General features: G+C 44.4%; 1 protein-coding gene across 1 annotated transcript in view; it reads left to right on the forward strand.

Moving 5' to 3' along the window:
* The first annotated feature begins 12,755 nt into the window (after positions 1-12,755).
* Positions 12,756-26,711, forward strand: part of RAB27A (RAB27A, member RAS oncogene family) — an 80,749-nt gene continuing 66,793 nt past the window's right edge. Inside the window, exon 1 of the mRNA XM_055537901.1 lies at positions 12,756-12,799. The gene's annotated coding sequence lies outside the window, so the exon portion shown is untranslated. The remainder of the gene's footprint in view (positions 12,800-26,711) is intronic.

Below are 26,711 nucleotides of genomic sequence, written 5' to 3' on the forward strand. Positions count from 1 at the left end.
CCACAACTACTGAGCCCACATGCTGCAACTACTGGAGGCTGTGCTCTGCAATGAGAGGCCACTGCAATGAGAAGACCCTGCTTATTGCAGCTAGAGTAAACCTGTGCATAGCAGTGAATACTCATGTAGCCACATAAAATTAAAAAAAAAAACACTGTCAGAGAGGAGGGAAAAAACCCCAATGCTTCCAGAGTAGCAGCTGCAGTTGGGGTAGTCCATTGTTTTCTTCCATAATCTATCTAGTATATGTGTGTGGTTTAGAATATATATAACAAAATTTATTATTTTTATGATTTTAAAGCACATTTCGGTGGCATTAAGTATATTCACATTGTTGTGTGACCAGCATCACCATCCATCTCTAAAACGTTTGTTTAGTCTTTGCAAGGCCCAAAGAAGTGAATTGAATGGCAATGTGGAGATGCCCCACCCCTATATCTTTCATATATTTGAAGGTGGCGTTAATGTCTGCAATTGTTCACATGAATTGCTTCCAATTTGCTGTCATAGTCAGGGAAAGCAGATTCAGAGGCTTTCAGTTGGTTCTTTATACAATAATGATGTAGTATGGACTGAATGCATCCCCCCATTCATAGGAGGGGAAGCCCTGATCCCCTTGTGAGGGTATTTGGAGGTGGGGCGTTTGGGAGGTAATTAGGTCCTGAGAGTGGAGCCCTTATCAGTGGGATTAATAGTAGTGTTAGTTGCTCAGTCCTGTCCAACTCTTTGTGACCCCATGGACTGTAGCCATCAGGCTCCTCTGTCCACAGAATTCTTCAGGCAGAAGTACTAGAGTGGTTGGCCCTTCGCTTCTCCAGGGGATCTTCCCAACCCGGGTCTTCTGCACTACAGGCAAATTCTTTACCATCAGAGCCACCTATGTTTAAAAGCATCAATAGGATTAGTGCCCTTAAAGAAAAGATACCAGAGACATGCTCGCTCTCTCACCCATGTAAGGATATAGCAAGAAGGTGACTGCAAATCAGGAAAAGAGGCTTCATCATACACTGAATCTACCTCTGCCAGCCCCTTGATCTTGTACACCTCAACCTTCAAAACTGTGAGAAAAAAATACCTGTTGTTTAAACCACTTATTTAGTGGAATTTATTAATAGCAGTCTGAATAGACTAAGGCACAGCTCTTCCTGTAAGATCAATGTGAGGTCCCCGCCGGCTACTGAGTGTGTATATATATGTGTGTGAATATGTGTGTATACATATATATATATATATATTTATATATATCCTATCCATGGACCTGAATTTGGGGAGGAATGACAAAGGGTTCCTCTAAAACAAATTTGGGCTAAACCTGCATTTATCCCACCCCCAATGACCCTGCACTCTAAACTGAGGGACTAAGGTTGCATTTAGAGCTTCCTTGTACCAGCCTCAGATCATGCAGTCAACAGGATCTGAATTTTGTCCTGGTTAAAGGCCTTGGGTCTCTCGGTAGGAGCAGAGGAAAGTTTATGGTAGATTCTTGTGGCATTGAGTCCTTCCTCAGATAAACACAGCTTCTTTTAATCGTTGGGTCTAAATTTATGGAATGACTTAAATCAGGAAACGTAAAAAGATCTTGATTCCCAGTGTGAAAACCAACAGCCTTCTGTTCACTGTTCTTAATTTTCTTTTAAAAATATGTGAGTCAAGAAACACCCCTTTCTCTCCCCCAAACAATAACACCCATCTATTCCTTCAGAATACAGTGATCTTTTAAGCTGTTGGCATATATCCCTGTATGCTATCAAGTCAAGACACCCTGGGTGCATTCCAGCCTGGTTTCCCATTTTAGCAGTTAGGATTTGCCATCAGACCTTTGCCACTTGGAAATTCTTTTATTTCTAACTTGGGAGTCCTGTTGCAGCATCTTCTGTCAGTCTCAGCTCATAAAGGACATCCATGTCAGTGGCCTTCTCACCAGTGCCTCATTAGGGCCTTTCAGGTAACAGCAGGTGGTGGTTCTGCAGTCTCATCACAAATCCATTATTTTGACTCCAAAGTCAGCAGGGCGAGATAGGGAGAACAAGAAAGTTAAGGAGGGAAAGCCACGACTGATAGATTTTCAAGGGGGCCACTTGACTTGATCCTATGGGATTTTCTGAAGAGAATCTAAAGAAATTTTTAGCTATTATTTTGAAATAACTTCAGACTTAAAAAGTACAAAAATAATATAAAAAACTGTCATATACTTGTTATCCAGGTTCCACATATGTTAGCATTTATCCACATTTGCTTTAATCTCTCTCTGTATATATGTGCTTAGATATTATGCACATTCAAACATTGTTTTTCTAAACTGGATCATGGAAAAAGCAAGAGAGTTCCAGAAAAACATCTGTTTCTGCTTTATTGACTATGCCAAAACCTTTGATCATATTGTGATCCTGTGTGGATCACAATCGGAGAAGGCAATGCACCCCACTCCAGTACTCTTGCCTGGAAAATCCCATGGACAGAGGAACCTGGTAGGCTGCAGTCCATGGGGTTGCTAAGAGTCAGAAACGACTAAGCGACTTCACTTTCACTTTTCACTTTCATGCATTGGAGAAGGAAATGGCAACCCACTCCAGTGTGCTTGCCTGGAGAATCCCAGGGATGGCGGAGCCTGGTGGGCTGCCGTCTATGGGGTCGCACAGAGTCGGACACAACTGAAGTGACTTAGCAGCAGTAGCAGCAGCAGTGGATCACAATAAACTGGAAAATTCTGAAAGAAATGGGAATACCAGACCACCTGACCTGCCTCTTGAAAAACCTATATGCAGGTCAGAAAGCAACAGTTAGAACTGGACATGGAACAATGGACTGGTTCCAAATAGAAAAAGGAGTACGTCAAGGCTGTATATTGTTACCCTGCTTATTTAACTTATATGCAGGGTACATCATGAGAAATGCTGGGCTGGATGAAGCACAAGCTGGAATCAAAATTGTCGGGGAGAAATATCAATAACCTCAGATATGCAGATGACACCACCCTTATGGCAGAAAGTGAAGAGGAACTAAAGAGCCTCTTGATGAAAGTGAAAGAGGAGAGTGAAAAAGTTGGCCTAAAGCTCAAACATTCAGAAAACTAAGATCATGGCATCTGGTCCCATCATTTCATGGCAAATAGATGTGGAAACAATGGCTGACTATTTTTCTGGGCTCCAAAATCGTTGCAGATGGTGATTGCAGCCATGAAATTAAAAGATGCTTACTCCTTGGAAGGAAAGATATGACCAACCTAGACAGCATATAAAAAAGCAGAGACATTGCTTTGCCAACAAAGGTCCATCTAGTCAAGGCTATGGTTTTTCCAGTAGTCATGTAAGGACGTGAGAGTTGGACTATAAAGAAAGTTGAGTGCCGAAGAATTGATCTTTTGAACTGTGGTGTTGGAGAAGACTCTTGAGAGTCCCTTGGACTGCAAGGAGATCCAACCAGTCCATCCTAAAGGAGATCAGTCCTGGGTGTTCATTGGAAGGACTGATGCTGAAGCTGAAACTCCAATGCTTTGGCCACCTCATGCGAAGAGCTGACTCATTTGAAAAGACCCTGATGGTAGGAAAGATTGAGGGCAGGAGGAGAAGGGGATGACAGAGGATGAGATGGTTGGATGGCATCACCGACTCAATGGACATGGGTTTGGTGTTGGTGACATGGTCTGGGAGTTGATGATGGACAGGGAGGCCTGGCGTGCTGCGGTTCATGGGGTCACAAAGAGTCGGACACGACTGAGTGACTGAACTGAAACTGAAATCCTTTGGAAACAGACTAAGTTGCCCATGTGATTCCCTTTACCTCTAAATATTTCAGTGTGCAATTCCTAAAAACAGGGATGTTCTCATTTATTATAGTGTAATAATCAGGATCAGGAAGTTAAGATTGATAGGATATTATTATCTAATCTCAGATTTCATTCAGAGTCTACTAAGTCCCATTAATGTCCTTTAGAACAAGACAAAAATATTTTTCTGAACTGGGATCTAATTTAGGGTCACATCTGAATTTAGTTCATGGTTTTTTGGTTTAATTTATTCTTGTTCCTTAGTCATTGCCTTTTATGACCTTGAAATTTTCAAAGAATATTGGTTTGTTTTGTAAAATATCCCTTAATTTGAATTTGTTTAACGCTTCTGTAGGATTAGACTGGTTCCAAATAGGAAAAGGAGTACGTCAAGGCTGTATACTGTCACCCTGCTTATTTAACTTATATGCAGAGTACATCATGAGAAAGGCTGGGCTGGAAGAAGCACAAGCTGGAATCAAGATTGCCGGGAGAAATATCAATAACCTCAGCTATGCAGATGACACCACCCTTATGGCAGAAAGTGAAGAGGAACTAAAAAGCCTCTTGATGAAGGTGAAAGAGGAGAGTGAAAAAGTTGGCTTAAAGCTCAACATTCAGAAAACGAAGATCATGGCATCCGGTCCCATAGCTTCATGGGAAATAGATGGGGAAACAGTGGAAACAGTGTCAGAATTTATTCCTTTGGGCTCCAAAATCATGGCAGATGGTGATTGCAGCCATGAAATTAAAAGACACTTACTCCTTGGAAGGAAAGTTATGACCAACCTAGATGGCATATTCAAAAGCAGAGACATTACTTTGCCAACAAAGGTCTGTCTAGTCAAGGTTATGTTTTTTCCAGTAGTCATGTATGGATGTGAGAGTTGGACTGTGAAGAAAGCTGAGCGCCAAAGAATTGATGCTTTTGAACTGTGGTGTTGGAGAAGACTCTTGAGAGCCCCATGGACTGCAAGGAGATCCAACCAGTCCATTCTGATGGAGATCAGTCCTGGATGTTCTTTGGAAGGAATGATGCTAAAGCTGAAACTCCAGTCCTTTGGCCACCTCATGCGAAGAGTTGATTCATTGGAAAAGCCTCTGATGCTGGGAGGGATTGGGGGCAGGAGGGGAAGGGGACGACAGGATGAGATGGCTGGATGGCATTACTGACTCGATGGATGTGAGTCTGAGTGAACTCCAGGAGTTGGTAATGGACAGGGAGGCCTGGCGTGCTGTGATTCATGGGTTCGCAAAGAGTCGGACACGACTGAGCGACTGAACTGAACTGAACTGAGGATTAGATAGCTTCAGGTTATACATTTTGATGGGGATACTGCAGAAGTGATGTGTTGGTATGGTTCACAGATTGCTATTTTATTCAGTGAACTACAATCTATTATTATCACCAGGGCTGATGCCATGATTTGTGGGGCTCAGTGCAAAATGAAGATGCATGGCTATGGATAGGGATCAGAAAGTCAGTCTCTTTCCATGAACCCACTACTCCAACTCATGATTAGTGTGCAACCCCCAGAGTTTACAAACTTCCATGCTGGAGTGCTCTTGATTCCTGGGTAGTGATGGCAGGAGGCCCCTGCTGCATGGCACATAGAATGGTGCTGTCAGACTAGGGCAGGGACACTTGCCTTCTTGCCCACCCCATGGTGCCATGGGGCATGGGCTCAATCCTGATCTCTTCTGTACTCACGCCCAGGCTCCTGGCCATGTGGAAGGTGATGGCATGGGCCTCCCCAGGTGAAGGTTACCAAGTCACTGCTTTGGAGTTGCAAATGCAAGGCCGTGCAGGTCCCAGAGGACTGATAGCTTACAGTGAACGATGTTGGATTCGTGATCTCCGAGGAAGATGTAGCATCGGGACCAGGGACCCAGGCTTGATCACTCAAGAGCTTTTGTGTAGCAGAGTTTTATTAAAGTATAAAAAGGGACAGAGAAAGCTTCTGACTGACTTCAGAAGGGGGACAGAGAGTGCTCCCTTGCTAGTCTTAGCAAGGGTGTTATATACTTTTTCAGTTGGTTATTACAGTAAATCAAAAGAATATCTCAAGGTTGTAAAGGTTTTACCAGACCCACTCCCACAATTTACATTTTAAGATAACAGGATTAACTAACAATGGAAAGATCTTACCAGACCCACTCCCACAATATACATTTTAAGATGACAGGATTAGTCAGAAGGATCTCAAGAAGGAGAAACATGTCCTCAAGCAAGATACATTGTTATATTGACTAAGACAAAGCAATGTAGAAAAAAAGTTTATCCTTTTTTCCTCCTTGAGAACTCCAGACCCCTATCACCTCCTTGAGAGCCCCAGACCCCTATCTCCTCCTCAAGGACCCTGGACTTCTTATCAACCTGCTGTCGACTAAAAAAAAAGGTGCAACTTGAGAGTTGTGAGTTAAGTTTTATTTGGGGCAAAAATGAGGACTGCAGCCAGGAGGCAGCATCTCAGATAGCTCTGAGAGACTGCTCCAAAGCAGCAGTGGGGGAAAGTCAATATGTAAAGTTTTGGTGAAGGGGGAGTTCAATACCATGAAGCACTCATTTTACAAAAGGGTCTTTGTTCATCATGAGGATCTGATGTCACCATGAAGGGATTTAGTGCTTCTCTAGATATGAGGAGATGCAAGAATTGAGATCATAAAATCTGTTCCTAATGTTAGGTAGGTAGAATAGGGAAAAGGAGTCCAAAATGGTGGTGGCTAAAAGACAAGGAAGGGAAAAGCCTGTGAAAATAGAACAAAAGAAGGTCCAAGGACCAGAGTGAGGACCTCAGGTAAAACAAACAACACTCCTGGCTGGCCCAATTTACAAAGGACAGGCCCAGGGAGAGAGAAACATATAAATAGAGGAGCCAAAGCTAGCTCTTTCTCTCACTCTTTCTCCTTCCCCCTTGCGCAGGGGTGCTCTTCGCCTCATGTCTTTGGATCGACGTGCCCTCACGCCTTGAAGATGGATTTCCTGCTATCTTCTAAATAAAATAGAGCTGTAACACTGAGCTGTAACACTGATTTGTCTAGGAGCTATAACACGGTCTTTCGAAGACCTGAGAGCTGTGACATGCTGAGGGGGCTTTAATGTCCGTTACTCCAAATCTTTGTTTTGACAAGACAAAGAACCGAGGAACATACACTCGCATGACACTAAAAATATCCAACTATTTAAAGACCTGTCCCACCAGATTCACTGGAGCACGGAGTGCTTCACTCCACCCTGAACTCTCCCAGGGGTTGTTGAAGGTCAACAGCTGTCTCAGGATGGAGTTCAGTCTCCCCATGGCAGATGGCAGATGCTCTTGGTAAGTGCCAATTTGTAGTTGACACTACCTAGGAATTGACTCTCTGGGCCAGGAAGAAAGGCGTGGGCAGTGGCAGGAGTCAGAGCCATGTACATACAGAGGCTTCAAGCCTCCATCATGCTCCATTGTGCCATCAGATTTCACTTGTAAGACACAAATTCAAAGATAAAATTATTGAAAACTTTAAGACGGTGACTACAGAGCAATATAATTTCTGTGTACTGGGCCCTGTGTAGTGTTCTGGTTGCATGACCATGAAGCCAACCCTGATGATCACTATTTTTATGTTCAAATTGTTCCAGATTTGGTCAGTTGGAGTCCTTTCAAGCTGGCCCTGTTTTTTTTTTTTTTTTTTTTTTTTAGTGTTTATTTCCAATAGGAAGTGTTATTTTTGAGCATTTTCTGAAAAATTTATTGTTTAACGCATTTACAACTAGATATAAAATACTTAAGAATATACTTTGACATTTGCAGTGGATGCATTTGACAGGTAAGTTTTGTTAATGTAGCATATAAACAAAAATATTTTGACAGTCCCAGTTAAAACAAGCAAGCTCTTAACTGAGGTTTAATATACTCAGTTTCTGTAATAACTTTCTTTTGTTTTCTTCTGGATACACTTTTCTCAAATTCCTTTTTGAATTTCCTCTGCCCATGCCTTAAATAACTGAGCAATCCTCTGGATTCTGCACCAAGTCCCCTTTTTACCCTTTCAGCACATTTTCTAGACTAACTCATTGCCCCTCACATCTGCGTAGTAATAGCTCCAGTTCATGTCTTCTGTGCTTCAGACCAGCACTTTCAACTGCATACTAAAGAGTTTCACCTGGATGTTCTGCTGGTGCCGGCATGTCAGAGTTGAAATGTCCTGAACTTGTTGATTATGGTCTGTTTCACTCTCCCTACCTGTTGCTTTCTTTTGCTTAGGGGTTCCTAGTTGCCCAAACCAGAAACCTGAGCATTTCCATGAATTCCTCCTTCTCCCTCCCCACCTACAACCAAGTCTTCTTGATTCACACTCCTGAGTATCTCAACTCTCTATTCATCCTCATCCTCACGGCCATCCCCTTCAACCAGATCACTGTTATCCCTCACTTGAATTTCAGCATGCTAATTGGCCTTCCCAGCCAATTCTTAGCCTCACAGCCATTAAGAAAATGGATTGTGAATTCTGGTCCTGGCTTTGCCACTTATTAGCTATGTAAAACTGGTGAGGTTGCGTAATCTCTTTAATGCGCTTTTTCCTCATCTGTAATGTGGAGACAAGAATAGTGCTTATTTCATAGGGCAATTGTGAGAAGTAAATGAGGTGATATATGTAAAGTTCTTAGCATATTGGCTGATTCAGAGTAAATGGTCAATAAATGTTAGCCTTTATTATAAGCATTCCAGGGTCCTTCATTACCCAACCTCTGCTTATTTCTCCAGTTTCTTTGATTGCTCCTTCCACTCTTTTCAGCTTTTCTGAGCTTTCAGTTGCTCCAGTATCTCATTCTCTCTTTTTTGCCTCCAGGCCATTCTTCTGATCTTTTTCGTAGAATTCTCTTCTCACCTTCCCCAGGGCTTCCCTTGTAGCTCAGCTGGTGAAGAACCTGCCTGCAATGCAGGAGACCCTGGTTCAATTCCTGGGTCAGGAAGATCCCCTAGAGAAGGAAATGGGAACCCACTCCAGTATTCTTGCCTGGAGAATCCCATGGACAGAGGAGCCCGGCGGGCTAAACCCCATGGCGTTGAAAGTGTGGGAAACGACTTAGCAACTAAACCACCCCACCTTCCCCACTTATTCACCCTTCAAATGGGCCTTAGAAAGCATCACTATGAACAAAGCTAGTGGAGGTGATGGAATTCCAGTGGGGCTATTTCAAATCCTGAAAAATAATACTGTGAAAGTGCTGCACTCAATATGCCAGCAAATTTGGAAAACTCAGCAGTGGCCACAGGACTGGAAAAGGTCAGTTTTCATTCCAATTCCAAGAAAGACAATGCCAAAGAATGCTCAAACTACCACACTATTGCACTCATCTCACACGCTAGTAAAGTCATGCTCAAAATTCTCCAAGCCAGGCTTCAGCAATACATGAACGGTGAACTTCCAGATGTTCAAGCTGGTTTTAGAAAAGGCAGAGGAACCAGAGGTCAAATTGCCAACATCCTCTGGATCATGGAAAAAGCAAGAGAGTTCCAGAAAAACATCTATTTCTGCTTTATTGACTATGCCAAAACCTTTGACTGTGTGGATCACAATAAACTGTGGAAAATTCTGAAAGAGATGGGAATACCAGACCACCTGATCTGCCTCTTGAGAAACCTATATGCAGGTCAGGAAGCAACAGTTAGGACTGGACATGGAACAACAGACTGGTTCCAAATAGGAAAAGGAGTACATCAAGGCTGTATATTGTCACCCTGTTTGTTTAACTTCTATGCAGAGTACATCATGAGAAACGCTGGGCTGGAAGAAACACAAGCTGGAATCAAGATTGCTGGGAGAAATATCGATAACCTCAGACATGCAGATGACACCACCCTTATGGCAGAAAGTGAAGAGGAACTCAAAAGCCTCTTGATGAAGGTGAAAGAGGAGAGTGAAAAAGTTGGCTTAAAGCTCAACATTCAGAAAACAAAGATCATGACATCTGGTCCCATTGCTTCATGGGAAATAGATGGGGAAACAGTGGAAACAGTGTCAGAATTTATTCCTTTGGGCTCCAAAATCACGGCAGATGGTGATTGCAGCCATGAAATTAAAAGACACTTACTCCTTGGAAGGAAAGTTATGACCAACCTAGATGGCATATTCAAAAGCAGAGACATTACTTTGCCAACAAAGGTCTGTCTAGTCAAGGTTATGTTTTTTCCAGTAGTCATGTATGGATGTGAGAGTTGGACTGTGAAGAAAGCTGAGCGCCAAAGAATTGATGCTTTTGAACTGTGGTGTTGGAGAAGACTCTTGAGAGTCCCATGGACTGCAAGGAGATCCAACCAGTCCATTCTGATGGAGATCAGTCCTGGATGTTCTTTGGAAGGAATGATGCTAAAGCTGAAACTCCAGTCCTTTGGCCACCTCATGCGAAGAGTTGACTCATTGGAAAAGCCTCTGATGCTGGGAGGGATTGGGGGCAGGAAGAGAAGGGGACGACAGAGGATGAGATAGCTGGATGGCATCACGGACTTGATGGATGTGAGTCTGAGTGAACTCCAGGAGTTGGTAATGGACAGGGAGGCTTGGCATGCTGCAATTCATGGGGTCGCAAAGAGCTGGACACAACTGAGTGACTGAACTGAACTGAACTGAATCTATACATCACTTGTCTCTGGGAAGTACTGATCTGGTATCAATTAACTTGTGTTCCAATTAGTCAGACTTAGCCACTGAACAACAACTTCCCTTATCAAGGATCTTATCTCACTGCACAGAAGTTAACTTGATCTCTTTGAGGACAGGATCACTGAGGGCAAGGACCAGTTTGCCTTGTTCACTATTGCATTTCTAGGACCTAACACAGTGTTTGACTTGAAGAATGAAAGAACAAAATGGGTGATGTATGAGCCACAGCATCGCTGTTTTCTGATCTCCTGCCTGGTGAAGTCCTGGTGACAGCCCAGCCTGGCTGTAGGAGTGGGGAGGGCTGAGCGCTCCTTGAATCATGTGAACCATTAGCAGTTGCTGTATTGTTGGCACCCTTCCCCCCACCCTCAACAGATCTTAGCGCATCAGTGATTCCCAAGACTTCCTCTACACATGAACATGGAACTACTTTCCCTGTTTTAACCTCCACTGACAACAGTTTGATGGCTTTTCTCTAAGGAATATCCCTTGAAACCATCACCCTATAGTGAATCTGTTATCCCTAACTCTGCGATTACTGCATTATATTTGCCTGGAACTATTAAAATGAATATGTATTCAATATTTAGCAACTTCATATGATTCATCCTATATGTGATTTTTTAAAGTAATCTGAGAAGCTCATTGTGCTGTAATGCAAACTGAGTAGTCTGAAAGGATAATGGAATTGGGCAGGTATCCTTGAGACAGCTGGAATTTGTGATCCAAGAAGAATCTGTGAGATAGAACAGATAGGAGGAGCCGGTGGACTAGGACTTCCAAACATTTTGCTTTGCTTAGAAGTAGACTTATTTGGTTGAGAGGTGCTTTGCCTAAGGACTTCCCTGGCAGTCCAGTGGTTAAGACTCTGCTCTTCCAATGCAGGGTCTCTGATCAGGAACTAAGATCCCAGATACCTCCTGATGTGGTCAAAAATTTAAAAAATAATAAATAAAAAATGCTTTGCCTGAAAGCTCACAGCGGTAGGCCCAAAAGTTGCTGTTCAGACCTTGAGGGCGCTGGAGGAGGAATTTGGCGCTTCTAGTGAGAACCTGCTGGAGAAGGCAATAGCAACCCACTCCAGTAATCTTGCCTGGAAAATCCCATGGACGGAGGAGCCTGGTAGGGGGCAGTCCGTAGGGTCACGAAGAGTCGGACACTTACTGAGCGACTTCACTTTCACTTTTCACTTTCATGCATTGGAGAAGAATATGGCAGCCCACTCCAGTGTTCTTGCCTGGAGAATCCCAGGGACGGCGGAGCCTGGTGGGCTGCCGTCTATGGGGTCGCACAGAGTCGGACACGACTGAAGCGACTTAGCAGCAGCAGCAGCAGCAGTGAGAACTGCGGGCCTGAAGCTTCCCATCTCTGCCTCACAGCCACAGGTCCAAGGGGCCCACAGAAAGCCGCCGGCACTGAGAGAGGGAAGCCGCTAGGGGGCAGCAGAGGCTCGCAGGTGTCTCGCTACAGGAGCTAGTCTTTCAAGTTTTTTTTTTTTAATTTTAACGAATTGCTCTAATACTTGGAAATTTAAATAAGAGAGATTTTGTAATCTGAACTCGACTGTTCAAGAGTAGAGACCCTGTTTACTACCCCACTTAACTACCCTTTTTGATGGCCCACCCCCCCACCCCGCTCCAGTCATCCAGTCATTCTCAAGTATCCCAGAGCTTTCCCTCACTCCAGGAACACCAATGCCAGGCTACCCGAGTGAAGAGCAGGCGGGGCCGGATGGACAGTGGCAAAGCCAGGACGCCCAGTGCGGATCTGGCCCCCGGGGAAGCCAGACGAAGTGGGCAGTCACTGCAAGCTGGGAGCCCGCCCCTCAGATCCCCGTTTAGGGCCTCAGGAGCCGTCGGTCTCAGGGCCGACTTTGCAACCGCTCAGCACATGTGGCGACCAGAGACAGACACTGACCTGACGCCATGAAAAACACCTGCAGAAAATGGCTTTGGGGGAGGAGATTTGGGGAGCGGCACCAAACTATACCTTATAGTGCCCCGTCCCCAGAGCAGTCTTTAAATGTCATCCCTGTGTCTCAAAACGAAAACAACCCCTTAAGGTTTGGCACCTTCCAGGAAAGGACAGTGGAGACTGGGTTTGGGCTAAAAGAGGCGAGTGGGGAAGTTTGTGTCGGCCCCCTGGGCAGGTAAGTAGGGGCTGGGGGCGGCGCGCTCGCCCTGTCGGGCGGGGGTGCGCCCCGAAGTGACAGGAGGAAGCGGGAGGTGGAGGGCGGGGAGGAGGTCCCGCCCCCACCTCGCGCTCCTTTACGGGAAGTGATGTGGGGCCAGACGGAAAATACCCGCCAAGGACCCGAAAAGGCCGGCAGCGGGTGGGCGCGGCGCGCGCAGAGACAGAGCGGCGTGGGGACCGCGGGCGGAGCAGGTGAGGCGGAGGCGCGGGCTGGGAGGCGCGCTCGGGCTCGGGGCGCCGGTCACCCCGCGGGGCAGCGCGACGGAGCGGGCGCACAGAGGGTCTGGCCCTGGGGCCGGGTGTTGGGGTTGCAGCTCCTCTCCGCTCTCTGGGAGGCAGAGCCCACCGGAGAAGCTTCTTTGCTTCTCCCAGGCCCTCAGCACAAACTCTACGATGACAATCGCGGGGGTAGGGGTCAGCTTGGGCGAGGTGCCGATTAGGTGGAGTCCCAGGTTGGGATGGGGCTGAGGTCACCTTCCGGCGGCATCCAGGTGCTAGGGGCCGCATGGAGGTGGCCGGGTGGGAGGAAGGAAACTTCTCAGGCAGGAGAGGAGGCTCCTGCACGGCCTCTCTAATTTTTTCCTTCCTCCGGTTTTGTCAGTTGAATGATTTAAAGTCTTGACACCTTTGTTGGGCGGGGTCTGGACGGCAAACTGAGTGGGAGAGGGTCCCCCATTCCTTGCCCTGCCAGTCAGACAGAAAACCCTACCAGGCAGTCAGGCCCTTCTGTCTTGACTGGCGGTAGAGCCGATGTGATGACAGGTTTCGGTAACTCTTGCCAAAGCTTTTGTCTCTGTCCCAATAGATCACGGATTAAGCAAAGTCAGGCCTGAAGTGAAGGAAATCTTGTGAACCCATGACTTTGCCTTCCCATCATTTTGGCTCCTGCGGGCCCCCTGCATGGCCTCAGCATCATCTGTTAGATCCTCTGTCTCAGGGGTCTTCTGTGGGCTAACAGCTATTTTCCCCTACTGGATGGATTCTTAACTTTGGGATTGGCTCATCAGTCAGAGGTTGGGTGTATCCTCTTATGCTGTATAAAGTTTCTATAATTATCAGTGATTTAGTTTGTTGGTGCTCCACTGTTCTGTTTTATTGATTTATTTATGCCTTCTTAGAAACTTGTTTTAGGGGGAAAACACGGTCTGGAAGACAGAATTTTTGCAGATGGTTACAAGTAAAGAAAGGTTTATGTAGTGCTGAAAAAACTAGACTGAGGATCTGTATTTTATGTTAGTTTTCCTTCCTACTTTCTTTCCTTTATTCTTTCTTCCTTACTCCCTCCCTTCCTTAATTTCCATGACCTGCCTTGGTTTTACTAATTTTGATGAAGTATAACTAATTTTTTCTTTTCTTGCTGCGCTTTTGGTGTCAAATCTAAGAAAGCATTGCTCAATCCAAAGTCCTGAAGATTTATGCCTATGTTTTCTTCTAAGAGTTGTTAGTTTTAGCTCTTACATTTCCATCTTTGGCTTGCTTTAAGTTAATTTTGTACATGGTGTGAGGTAGGAGTGTTAACAATTTTTTGCATGTGGGCATCAGGTTCTCCCAGCACCATTTGTTGAAAAGATTATTTTTCCCCCTTTTAATACCATTGGTGCCTGTGTTGAGAATAAATTGTCAGGAAATGTGAGAGTTTATTCCTAGACTCTCAGCCCTACTCCATTGAGCTGCATGTCTATCCTTATGCTAGTATCATACTCTCCTCTATTAACTATGTACGCGAGAGGTTTTGAGATGCGGAAGTGTGAGTCCTCCCACTTTGTTTTTCTTTTTTGAGACTGTTCTGGCTATTCTGGGTCCCTTGAATTTCCATCTGTAATTTAGGATCAGCGTCTCAATTGCTGTTGCCTGATTTTACAACAGATGCAATGGGTGTTGAAGTGGGCAACAGTCTCTAGGAACCAGACTCTTGATTTTCCTCTTCCAAACCTGCTTTTCCCTCCATCTCCCCTGTCTCAGTTAATGGCAACTTCATTATTACAGGTGCTCAGACTAAACACCCTGGGGTCACCCCTGATTCTTTTCTTTGTCTCATATCGGACATCTAGTCTCTCAGCAGAGTTCATTAGTTCTGCTTTGAAACTATATCTAGGATAGGAATCATTTTGTAACATTTTCACCGCTCCCACCATTTCCTTTTGTTTTGTCAACCTGGATTACTCCAAAGCCTCCTGCAGGCCCAGCCTGCTTCCACCTTCACCACTCTGTGGTCTGTTCTTAACAAAGTTGCCGAAGCCACTTAATATCACTCAGTCCTGTGCTCAAAACTCACCGGTGGCTTGTTATACCAGAGGGAAACCTCTGTCGCCTGCAATCCCTTACGTGGTGTGTGGCTTCATCTTCCATCACTCCCCTCCAGCCACACCTCAGGACCTTTGCTGTTTCCTCTGTTTGAAATGTTCTTTTTTTTTTTTTTTGCCTCATTTTTCACTTTTATTTTTTTATTTTTTTTAATTTAATTTAATTTTTAAATTTTACATAATTGTATTAGTTTTGCCAAACATCAAAATGAATCCGCCACAGGTATACATATGTTCCCCATCCTGAACCCTCCTCCCTCCTCCCTCCCCATACCATCCCAGTGCACCAGCCCTGGATGCTTATCCAGTATCCTGCATCGAACCTCCTTCAAAAGTCTGCACTGCTTACTCACTCATTTCATTCAAATCAAGTCATTTCTTTAGAGATGCTTTCTTGTCCCATCCCTTCTAAATTAGCATCCCCCATCCCCCAACCCCAGCATTTTCTTCCCTTGACCTTATTTTTCTTTAGAGTATCTGTAGCATTTTTTGTCATTGCACACACACATCTGTCTCCCACTGGTAGACTACAAGCTCCATGAAGGTCCGGAATTTGTCTTGTTTGCTCTGGTGGAGGTAGCACCTGGAATGGTTTTTGGCACATATTAAACACCCCCCCCCCCCAAAAAAAAAATATGTTGAGTGAATGAAAAGGGAATGAGAAGCTGAGAAATGGGGATCACTCTGCTATTTCTTTCTCACTCTTCCTTCCCATTTGCAGTGTCCATAGCTACACCAGCAACTCCTCCTTCTCTCCTTTTCTATCTACTTTTTTCCCTGGAGAGAATGGCCTTACTCTTCTTGGAAAGGGAAAGGTCAAACAAAGGAAGGGAAAGGTCAAACAAAGCAGAAAGGTGAGGACTTTGGGTCCTTCCTGAGGGCAGGACGCTGACAGACTGTGAGGAGGCCTTCAGCGCCTGTCTCTAGTGACTTGGTTTCTTGTGCTGATCTAGGGAGAGTGAAATTCCTTGGAAATTTGAGAAAATGGAGTTTCATTTCCTGATGAATATTTTGCAGTGCAGTGAATTTAATTTTTCTCTGGCTTCTAACTGAAATTTCCAATTATGAGACTTGTTTTGACTTTTAATTGCATAATGACTTCAGACTGTCAACTGATTATGCATATGTAGCCTTATTTCCATGATGAGATTGTAATAGCCTGGAGGCAGAGCATGTCTTCATCTCCTTTATGATTCCTGTACTGCAAGCTATCATAGACAAAGGAAGTGTTCAATAAACTCTTGCTGAATGTGCCCATAAGTTAATGAATAACCTTGGATTTGTTTTCATCATTAGAAACCTCTAGTCCATATATTTAATTTTTCTCAGCCTGTAGATATTAAGTATCTTGTTTTAGTCCGCCTCATCCTGCTGTTGCTGATAAAGCAGTATTGGCTAGAGTTGAGAGAGGTTTCCTGCGGACCTTTCTCACTGAGAATTGAATTAACTGGCCTGGAGAGTATAGTAATCACTGTGGTATTTTAAAAATTGAACTAGCTTTCCATTGTAAAACTTATCTTGGAATATGCCATATCTATATATTCACTACAAACTATGAGAAAGGAGTATTTTTAAACCCATGGCATGTATATGTGTGTGGGTGTAAATAACGTGAGCCCTAGTTAACTTGATGGGTGGGGGAATCCTTTTCAAAACGTATACATATGTCAAATCACCGTGATGTACGCTTTAAATATCTTACAATGTTATATCTCAATTATACCTCAATAAAGTTGGCTGACGGGATTCCTTGATGGCACAGTGGTAAAGAATCCGCCTGCCAATGCAGGAGATTCGGGTTCGATCTCTGGTCCAGGAGGATCCCACATGCTGCCAAGCAACTAAGCCCGTGTGACATAATTATTGAGCCTGTGCTTTGGAGCCAAAAATAAATAAGAAAATAAAATTATATATTTTAAAAAAGTGGCCCACAATTTAAAAAACAAATGAATTGTGAGCCTCTATGCAGCAAGATTGTCTTGTTATTGTTAGAACAAGATTGCCTTCTGAAGAGAGGAATTTTTCCCTCTCACTGCCTTTGCTTTATACGCTGTGTGCAGGTTTCGCTTGATCAAATTTATTCCTCTGCCTTGTAGTCAGGAAGTTCCAGTTTATGGTCTGGTTTCCCTAAGCTGATTATCTGGGGAGCAGACATGAGCACTGAGTTGCAGGAAGAGATAAAAGGTTTGCAATTAACTTTGTGTCCAGAAGGTGAGAGGTGCGGAGCTGTGAGCATCCATCTTGTTCCATCCACTGTGTTTTGGCCTCCTGTCTGGTCAGGAAGTATACCACATTCTTTTCCCTGTATGATTGAGGTCTACTAACATTGATATTCTACTCACTGTTTAATAAAGTTTGATGCCTCACCTACTCAAAACAAATGTTGCAAGTCATTCTTCCTTGCCTGCTTTTGTTTTGTTTTATTTTTTGCCTCTGTGTATGTCACCCATGAGAAGGCCTCACATTTAGTGCTTCAGCCACACTTGGAACCACCCACCTGTATGAAATCAGACTTTTGAGAGCTGAGATTACACTTTGAATGTGAGGTTAGAGGTAGTGTGCCAGATTTTAAAAATTGGATGAACAACAAATACTATTTTACTATAAGTATGTCCCATGCAATCTTTGGGACACACTTATACTAAAAAATTAGTAGTTTTTTTCCTATGAGTGGCAGAGTTAACCGGTGTCTTGGATTTAATGTGGTAACTCTGGTCTGATAAATTTATGTTTTTGGGCAGGAAATGTGTTGATCATGATAATGTCCACAGAATAACTGAGCTATGGCTCATTTTGCTAATTGCACATGTCTCCATTTTAGGAAGGAGAGGGCGTGTAAACTCAAGGATTATTAGAATTAGAGGACAGTGGGAGAAGATTCCATTTTCCTCTAATGTTTTGTGGTGAAGGAAATTTTTCTCCAGAGATGTTGTCATTTTCTAAGATCACACAGTTAGTGGTAGAGCCGGAACTGGAACTCCGGGTCCAGTGGTTAGTCTGCTGCATAGAATCTTCCCTTGAGAGATCACACGTAGTTGCTTATGTTTTCATGCTGATCTTTAGTCACTTCTGTTGCCTCCCTCCCATATCGCTGCACTGTCCTGCTGCCCTTCTGGCCCTTGGATCTGCTGTGTGGCAGGCAAAGCTACCCTCAAGGACACACTTGACTTTTCTCTGAGAACCGCAGGGCCGTTGAAAGCCACCGTTGGTTGTATGCCTGTGGTGATGCCAGAAATCCCATCTTTCCATGTGTTTTTATTCCTTCTAAGGTCTGGTTATTATTCTCATCCCCTTTGAGTGCTTACTGTAAGATGCTTTGATTCAGGAGGACTTGGCTGAGAATAATTCCACAACCACCAAGTATTGTCTCACTGAAGGGCGCCTGCTTTGAGTGGCCAAGTCCTTTGACACTCTGTATCTTCTTGTAATTTGGTAGAACAGATATGGAAGATACATGGTAAGGATTGATGCAGTAGATAGGTGTATGTAACTTCCTCTTTAGAGATGTGTTCTTTTAAAACACAGTTTGCTTACTGTTTTACAGTTACCTGTACTTATTTAAGAAAGTAGCCTTAGAAAAAAGCATCCTTCCTCTGACTACTGTGAGAATACCATATTTCAGAGCCACTAACCCTGTTTTTTCATAGCCTGTTGATTAATTCATATAAAGCCTTACCAGCTGCCAGGTCAAAGCATAATAATAAAATTGGTTGCCAAGAGACTGAAAAATCTGTTCATTCTTATTAACTGCTACTCATCTATCTTGCTCTGATCCCACCACGTGGGCAGCTGGTCGAGTCTTATCTGCATATGGCTGGTTACTTATCGCCTGTGTATTTTTATCATTTGACACAAAAACAGGGCCTCAATCAGCTAACGGAAGCTTATGGTAAGGTTTTTTTGATTATTATTCTTCTTGCTGTATTAGTCCTAATATGGGAAGGAATGAGATATACAGAAATAGGTCTTGACTTAAATGTCCGTTTGAGATACCTGAGAATTTTAAAATATAATCCAAGGGTGCGGTCAGGATTTCCTTTGTTTCCTGCAGTGTGATTAATTTTCATAATGAATCTCACCGTTGCAAGGGAGCAACCCCAGGGATGAGTAAAGAGGTCTAGCAGCCCTTGAGAAGATAAGGTGTCGTCCTTCCAATCAGATGCTAGAGACCAAACATGGCCAGATCAGCTGCTGGCCATTCTAGGCTGGACTTCCTTTGTCAGGGGCAAGGTCAGCTCTTCATCGCCCCGCTCCACTTAGGCACAGAGGGCCGCAGAGCGGGTTGTGGTATTTCCTTGGGGGGTGACTCAGCCATGTGTTCCAGAATTCCTGCTTCAGTGTGGAGGAACTGACTCCGCCAGGAACTAGTGGATCAGTTTTTAGTTTCTAACTTTGCCAATAATTAACTAAGTGGTATTACACTGGCGGTTCTTAATTAGGCTGTTTTCAGCTCCTTCTTCCTCAAGGGGGCATTGAGCAACATCTGGAGATGTGGCTGGTTGCCATACCTGGGGAGTTGCTGGTATTTAGTGGGCAGAGACCTGGGATGCCTCTAAACACCCCAAAGTGCACAGGACAGCCCCTCAATACAAAGAATCATCCTGCCCACCATGTCAGTGGGTCAGGGCAGAGAAACCCTGCATTAGACATGTTGTGGAACCTCTCTGGCCTGCAGTTTCCTAAAGTCCACATTCTCTCCATCATGTAAAGTGAACTAAGCCTAACTCCACTTCTGTGGTCTTTCTAACCTCTCCCTTACCCCCAATTCTGAGTGAGTCATCAGATATGAGATAGGGCCCCAGCATCTCTATTTGTATGTATTTTATGCTGCTAAGTCGCTTCAGTCGTGTCTGACTCTGTGCGACCCCAGAGACGGCAGCCCACCAGGCTCCCCCGTCCCTGGGATTCTCCAGGCAAGAATACTGGAGTGGGTTGCCATTTCCTTCTCCAGTGCATTAAAGTGAAAAGTGAAAGTGAAGTCGCTCAGTCGTGCCCGACTCTTAGCGACCCCGTGGACTGCAGCCTACCAGACTCCACCATCCATGGGATTTTCCAGGCAAGAGTATTGGAGTGGGGTGCCATTGCCTTCTCCAATGTATTTTATATCTGTGTGTATATATTTTACATACATCTATGTGTATGTATTTTACATCCATGTGTATGTATTTTACATCTCCACTGGGGATTCTGATGGGCAGTTAGGATTGAGGGCCCTGCCCTTAGGGATCCTGGGCTGAGGGCCTCGCCAAGGTGCCCAGTGGGCCATGTGAGGGGAGTGAACAGTGTGGGGACAGTCTGCCAGTAGGAAGCAAGAGCCAGGCGGCAGGGCCTGGCTGCCCTGTGATTGAGTGCAGGTGGAAGTCTGCCAGCAAGTCCTCAGGGAGGGCTGTGACTGAGGGCTTGACCCCTGAATTCCTCAGAGATGGGGCCCCCAGCCCCTCAGCACAGCGGGCTCTCACATGCCCGGGAGTGTCTACTCCGCAGAGTCCCAGCTGATCACTATACCCTTGTACTAGAGGTGCCCCAGATCCCAGAGTTTCCAAAGGATATAGCAAGACTGGACAGTTTCTTCATGGAAACTCCATCTCCTGCTTAGTTTGAGCCTTTCTGGGAGATTCAAAGTCAACGGCAGAAACCCCAACCCTGAGTCAGCAGCCCCTCTTGCCACCCAGATAAGGAAACCTCACTCACTACACTTACAGCATCATGTAACTTAAGGGCTGGTGGACATCTTAGAAACCAGGGAGCCCAGCCTCTCCTCCGTCTGACAGATTCAGAGCTGTGCCCACGGTCACATGACAAACTGATGGCAGAGAGGGTTCCAGAAGACAAGTCTGCTGGTTCTTTCTATGCCCCTGTGCTAATGTTTCCCAATTGTAACCAGCAGTGTCTCTCCCTTGGACTCCTGTGAAATATCACAGGAAGTGAAACAAATATATTAAAGATTTTCACCTATTTAAAGTGGTCCAGAAATGTCTGAGCATCTGCTATGGCTATGTACTAGCTGCCAGTTAAAGGCCACCATTGTTTCCTGCCTGGTCTGCTGTTTTTCTGGTCTCATTCTAGCTAACCCCAGCTCCCCGTAACCCATTCCTCATGCAAAGCCAGTGATATTTTTAAAAATGTAAATCAGATCATATCCTTCTTCTGTTTGAAATTCCCCAGTCTCTTACCACTGTGACTGGTGTAAGATCCAAATGTTCTAACCATGATCTGTAAGTGTCTCCATGATCTGAGCCCTGTTGGCCTCCTTGTCCTCAGCTCATCCCTGTGCCTCCTTCCCATCTATTCCTTAAAAACGCCAACCTCTTGCCCTCCTCAGAGCATCTGCACTTGCCCACAATTCTTTTCTCTAGATTCTCACCTGGGTGGTCCCTTGGCAGTAGAGTCATCCCTAATCACTCTGTTGGGAGTAGTCTTTAGTCAGCCTCCATCCTGTTATACTTTATGGTCTTCACAGGACTTCTTACTGTTTGAAATTATTTTATCTCCATGTTAACATTATCTTTCTCTTTCTGCTGATTGTTCTCTATGTGACAGCAGGGACTTTGTTTTGTGAAATTCTGGGTACTTGTCACCTAAAATAATGCCTGGCATGTGGGAGATGCTAAGGTGATGGTGAGTGAATGATGGAGCAGGTAACTAGGAAGTTGGTGTGAGAGAAGATTGCATGGCCTGTGTTAATTCCTGTTTTTTCCTACATTGACTATGTTTTGTTGTTGTTTTTACACTTTTTACTATTTGTTTTTTAATTGGAGGATGACTACTTTGCGGTATAGTGATGGTTTCTGCCATACATCAACATGAATCAGCCACAGGCATACACATGTCCCCTCTCTCTTAAACCTCCCTCCCACCTCCCTCCCCATCCCGCCCCTCTAGGTTGTCACAGAGCACCGGCTTTGGGTTCCCTGCATCACACAGCAAATCCCCACTGGCTATCTATTTTACATATGGTAATACATATGTTTCAGTACTACTCTCTCAGGTCTTCCTACCTTCTCCCTTCCCTGCTGTGGCCAAATTGTTTTTAAACTTTTTATTTTGTATTGGGGTATAGCTGATTAACAGTGTTGTGATAGTTTCAGGTGAACACAGAAGGGAGTATGTATCCATTCTCCCCCCAACTTCCCTCCCATCCTTAACACTGCTGCCACATAACACTGAGCAGAGTCGCATGTGCTACAGTAAGTCCTTGCTGATTATCCATTTTAAATATAGCAATGTGTACATGTCCGTCCCAAACTCGCCATCTAACCCTTCTCCCCATCCTTCCCCTGGCAACCATAAGTTCATTCTCTGAGAGTCTCTTTCTGTTTTGTAAGTTTGTTGGTATCATTTCTTTTTAGATTCCACATATAAGGGATGTCATATATTTTCCTTCTCTGTCTGGCTTCACTGAATATGACAATCTCTAGGTCCATCCATGTTGTGGCAAATGGCATTATTTCATTCTTTGTAATGGCTGAGTAATATTCCATATATTGATATGTACCACATCATCTTTATCCATTCCAATGCCAATGGGTGTTTAAATTGCTTCCATGTCTTGCCTGTTGTAAACAGCGCTGCAGTGAACACTGGGGTGCATGCAACCTTTTTAATCATGTTTTTCTCCAGATATATGCTCAGGAGTGGATGCTCTATTTTTTAATGAACCTCCCTACTGTTCTGCATGCTTGCTGTACCAGTTTACATTCCCACCAACAATATAGGAGGATTCCCTTCTCTCAATACCCTCTCTGGTATTTATTGCTTGTGAATTTTTGATAACAGCCATTCTAGCAGTGTGTGGTAATATCTCATTGTAGTTTTGATTTGTTTTTCTCTAATAATTAGCAATGTTGAACATCTTTTCATGGGCCTCTTGGCCATTTGTATGTCTTCTTTGGAAGAATGTCTATTTGGGTCTTCTGCTGAGTTTTTGATTGGGTTGTTTATTTTGTGCTGTTAAGGATTGGACTTTATTTTTTAAAATTAAAACCTAAATATCAGTTTGATACATGAGAAAAATGGAAGTGTTAAGCAGACTAGTTTCTTTTCTTTTAAGATGAATGTATTCAGATCCTCTAGTGTGAACTCTGTGGGAAACAAATAAAAGGACAGAGCTACTTGGTAAGCACAGACTCTGGCATAGGGGCTTAGAAATCAAAAGATCCAGGCTTTAGTCCTGGAAGGGGCCTCAAAGATCACCTTGGGGATAGTTGCTTAGAACTGGCTGCCCATGAAAATCACATGTGCTGTGCTGTGCTTCGTTGCTCAGATGGGTCCGACTCTTTGCGACCCCATGGACTGCAGCCTGCCAGGCTCCTCTATCCATGGGGATTCTCTAGGCAAGAATACTGGAGTGGGTTGCTATGCCCTCCTCCAGGGGATCTTCCCAACCCATGGATTGAACCCAGGTCTCCCGCGTTGCAGGCAGATTCTTTACCATCTGAGCCACCAGGGAAGCCCAAGAATACTGGAGTGGGTAGCCTATCCCTTCTCCAGGGTATCTTTCCCACCCAGGAATCAAACTGGGGTCTCCTGCATTGCAGGTGGATTCTTTACCAGCTGAGCTACCAGGGAAGCCCAAAAATCACATAGCGAGCTTTTATTTAAAACATAGGCAAAACCACATGTTTTTCAGTCTCTTCTTAGGAGATTCTCATTTGTTAGGCTTGGCTTTAGGGCTAGGGAATTCATGTTTTATCTAAATGCTGCTGTAGCAATGGATGGTGCACTACCAGGTTTGGGAACCAGTGACTGAGCCCAACTCTGTCCCCAGGTGAGTACACTGAGGCTCAAAGAGATCAGGTGTCTCATTCAGGGGTACCCACATGAGTGGCTGGGAGATGGCACTCAAGTCTCCCAGCCTTCTTTCTGCACCATTCAAAAATGTAGTGAGAAAGATTCTCAGGGACAGAGGTGGGGCTGCCTCGGAAATTGTGGGTTTATTACTTTTTTCTTTATTGACATGTAACTAACCAGTCTGGTGTCAAACAGGAAATGCATCTAGCGTTGCTGTCCTTTTTTATTACAAGGTGTCAGATCAGTTTGAGTTTAATAGAGTGATGACCAAAGTGTGGTTCCGAGACCAACACCACCATCAACCCCCAAGAACTTGTTAGAAATACAGATTCTCAGTTCAGCCCAGAACTGCAGATTCTGTACTCCAGAGATGGCCCAGTGGGCTGTGTTTTCAAGCCATCCAGGAGATTCTCATGCCCACTGAAGCTTGTACTTTTTACAACCCAACCAGTGGTTAAAGCTGCTGGCCTCGGCCTTTTAGTTGGTGACTCATTAACATGGAGGCCTTAACTTAAGCTAGCCATCTGCTTTCCTTGGTAACAGTTGCTCAAAATAGGGACTTTTGTTATAAATCTTCATTAGTCTGCTACACAAGGTGGGGTGGATTAATACTTGTTGAACACCTGCTGCATGTGAAGCTGTGTGTTGGAAGCTATTACTTTTCTCATGTAATTCTCACATCATTCTCAACCAGGAATCCTGCTGTGTAGGTATTATTATCCCTATTTTACAGATTTGGAATCTGAGGCTGATGGAGGTTAAATAACAGTTATTTGCCCAGCTATGCTTGTGCATTTTGCTATCTGTTGTCTCCCCAGAGCAGTTGCTCTCCAACCTTTTTATGCACAATTGGGAGTCCTTTGGAGAATCTTGTCATTAATGCAGATTCCCTTGCTGCCTTCCCAGAGGGCTTCATTGAGGGGCCTGATGGAACCCAGGACTTTGGATTTTCACCAGGTACTCTAGGAGATTCTGGTGCCAGTGGGCATCAGACCATACTTGGAGAAAGTTCTCTCCTGGACTCATTCACTCTTGCTTCAATAGTTGGAGCAGATGTCTCTCAGGGCTCCTCAGAGTTTATGTGGTTCGCCAGTGTTTTGTGCTCACAGACCTTGAGCAATGGATGGCAAAGAAATATGAGCATGGAGGAAGGAGCTTGGTAGCTCATATAGAGAAAGATCTTTTTTTTTTTGACGTGTACCCACTGCTTTATTTATTTATTTTTGGCTGCACTGGGTCTTCATTGCTACACGTGGGCTTTCTCTAGTTGTAGAGTGGGGACCGCTATCTAGTTGCAGGGCATGGCTTTCATTGTAGTGGCTTCTCTTGTTGCGGAGCACAGGCTCTAGGAGCACAGGCTCTAGGAGCACAGGCTTCAGCAGCTGAAGCACTCGAGCTCAGTAGTTGCGACTTGCTGGCTCGTGGGCACTTGGACTCAGTAGCGCGGCTCCAGGCCTTTAGAGCACAGGCTCAATAGTTGTGGCACACCAGGTTAGTTAATGCTCCGAGGCATGTGGAATCTTCCCGAGCCAGTGTCCCCTGCATTGGCAGGTGGATTCTTATTCACTGGGCCCCCAGGGAAGCCCCCAGAGAAGCTTCTTATATGCCTGGCTGTTCCTGCTCTCTCTGCTGCCTCGGTGTTTGCAGGCCATGTTTTGGCTTTGAGTAACTTGTGATCCTTTCAGTTATCTACCCCAAAATTGTGCAACTTTTCATGTAACAACTTCACCCATGTGTTGGTGAACTGCCCCAAAGTGAGCCATTTCCTCCAGGCTGAAATAAGTATCTGTCGAGTACTGAGTTGCTTCGGCTTTTGAGGCAAGAAATGGCATTTCATCTGTTTGATGATATGATCCATTATTTTTCAGGCATAGAATGGACATATTTAGTGAATAAACTGTCAATCCATCAGGAGACAATGACTTGGTGCTATTATGAAGGGAAAAAGTGAGATGCAAATTTAAAAATAATTTCAGGTATGATGCCTGATGTCCTTTTTTTGTGTGAGTTAGAATGCTGATTTCTCCTCCAGAAGTTTACCTAAGTACCCCAGGATCCCCGTAGTGAAAACAGTGCATATATCCAGAGCTGGTGGAGACCTCTCAGGCTTTTGCCCAGTGGATAAGTCAGCATTGGTGAAATATTACATTTCTTTAATAAGGCCTAGTCCCTGAAACAAATTATTAGGAAAAGGTTGGAAGGAAATTTGGGAAAGCAAACATTTCAGCTTCCTGGAATCCACTGTGTATAAGGTAAATTATTTTTCTGGTAAGAAATTAATTAAGGTATAGGTTAAGTTTCTAAGGATAATTTATTTTGCTGCTGATATCAGAGTTGGAAATACCAATAGGTAACTGAGTACAGTAGCTAGAGCTACCATTTATTGCAAGCTTACTGTGTGTCAAGAGTCATACGAACATTCTCTCATTTACTCTTCAATAGACTTTCAAAGTAAATATCATCCTTCATTTTACAGCTGATGAAACAGTCTCAAAAGGATTGTGTAATTGGACCATTGTTGAAACTGGGGTTTCCAGGTATGCAGGGCTTTGCTAAAGTGCAGGCCCGGGTAAACTAGGATAGTTAGTTACCCTGAGTGTCACCCAGCTCACTGACCTACAGCTGATGGCTAGGAAGTAAGCCCAAAGGATTCTCAGTTGTCTAATAGATGGTACATATATGGAAGTGTGCCGATTCGCCTCACAGAGAGACCTTCCCAACACTTCGTGGTACATATTTTTCTCCATTGCATATAATTCTGATCTTGGTTATTTGGTTTCCAGATGCCTTGTCAGTTAGAAGCTGTGCATTGGTGGGGCGAGGAGTGACCCTGGAAAGGCCCTCTGATTACTGTGAGTAGGGACAGCTGGCTGACTGACAGAGAAGGTGAAGGCAGGGAAAATGAAACATAGACTAATAAAAGACAAAATCAATACAGTGTCAGGAGGCTTTAATATAGTGGCAAACATACCTTAAAAGAGAGCAGCTATTATTGAACATGTACTAGGTGC

Source organism: Bubalus kerabau, chromosome 10 (genome assembly GCF_029407905.1).
Source record: "Bubalus kerabau isolate K-KA32 ecotype Philippines breed swamp buffalo chromosome 10, PCC_UOA_SB_1v2, whole genome shotgun sequence".
Classification (NCBI taxonomy): Eukaryota; Metazoa; Chordata; class Mammalia; order Artiodactyla; family Bovidae; genus Bubalus; species Bubalus kerabau.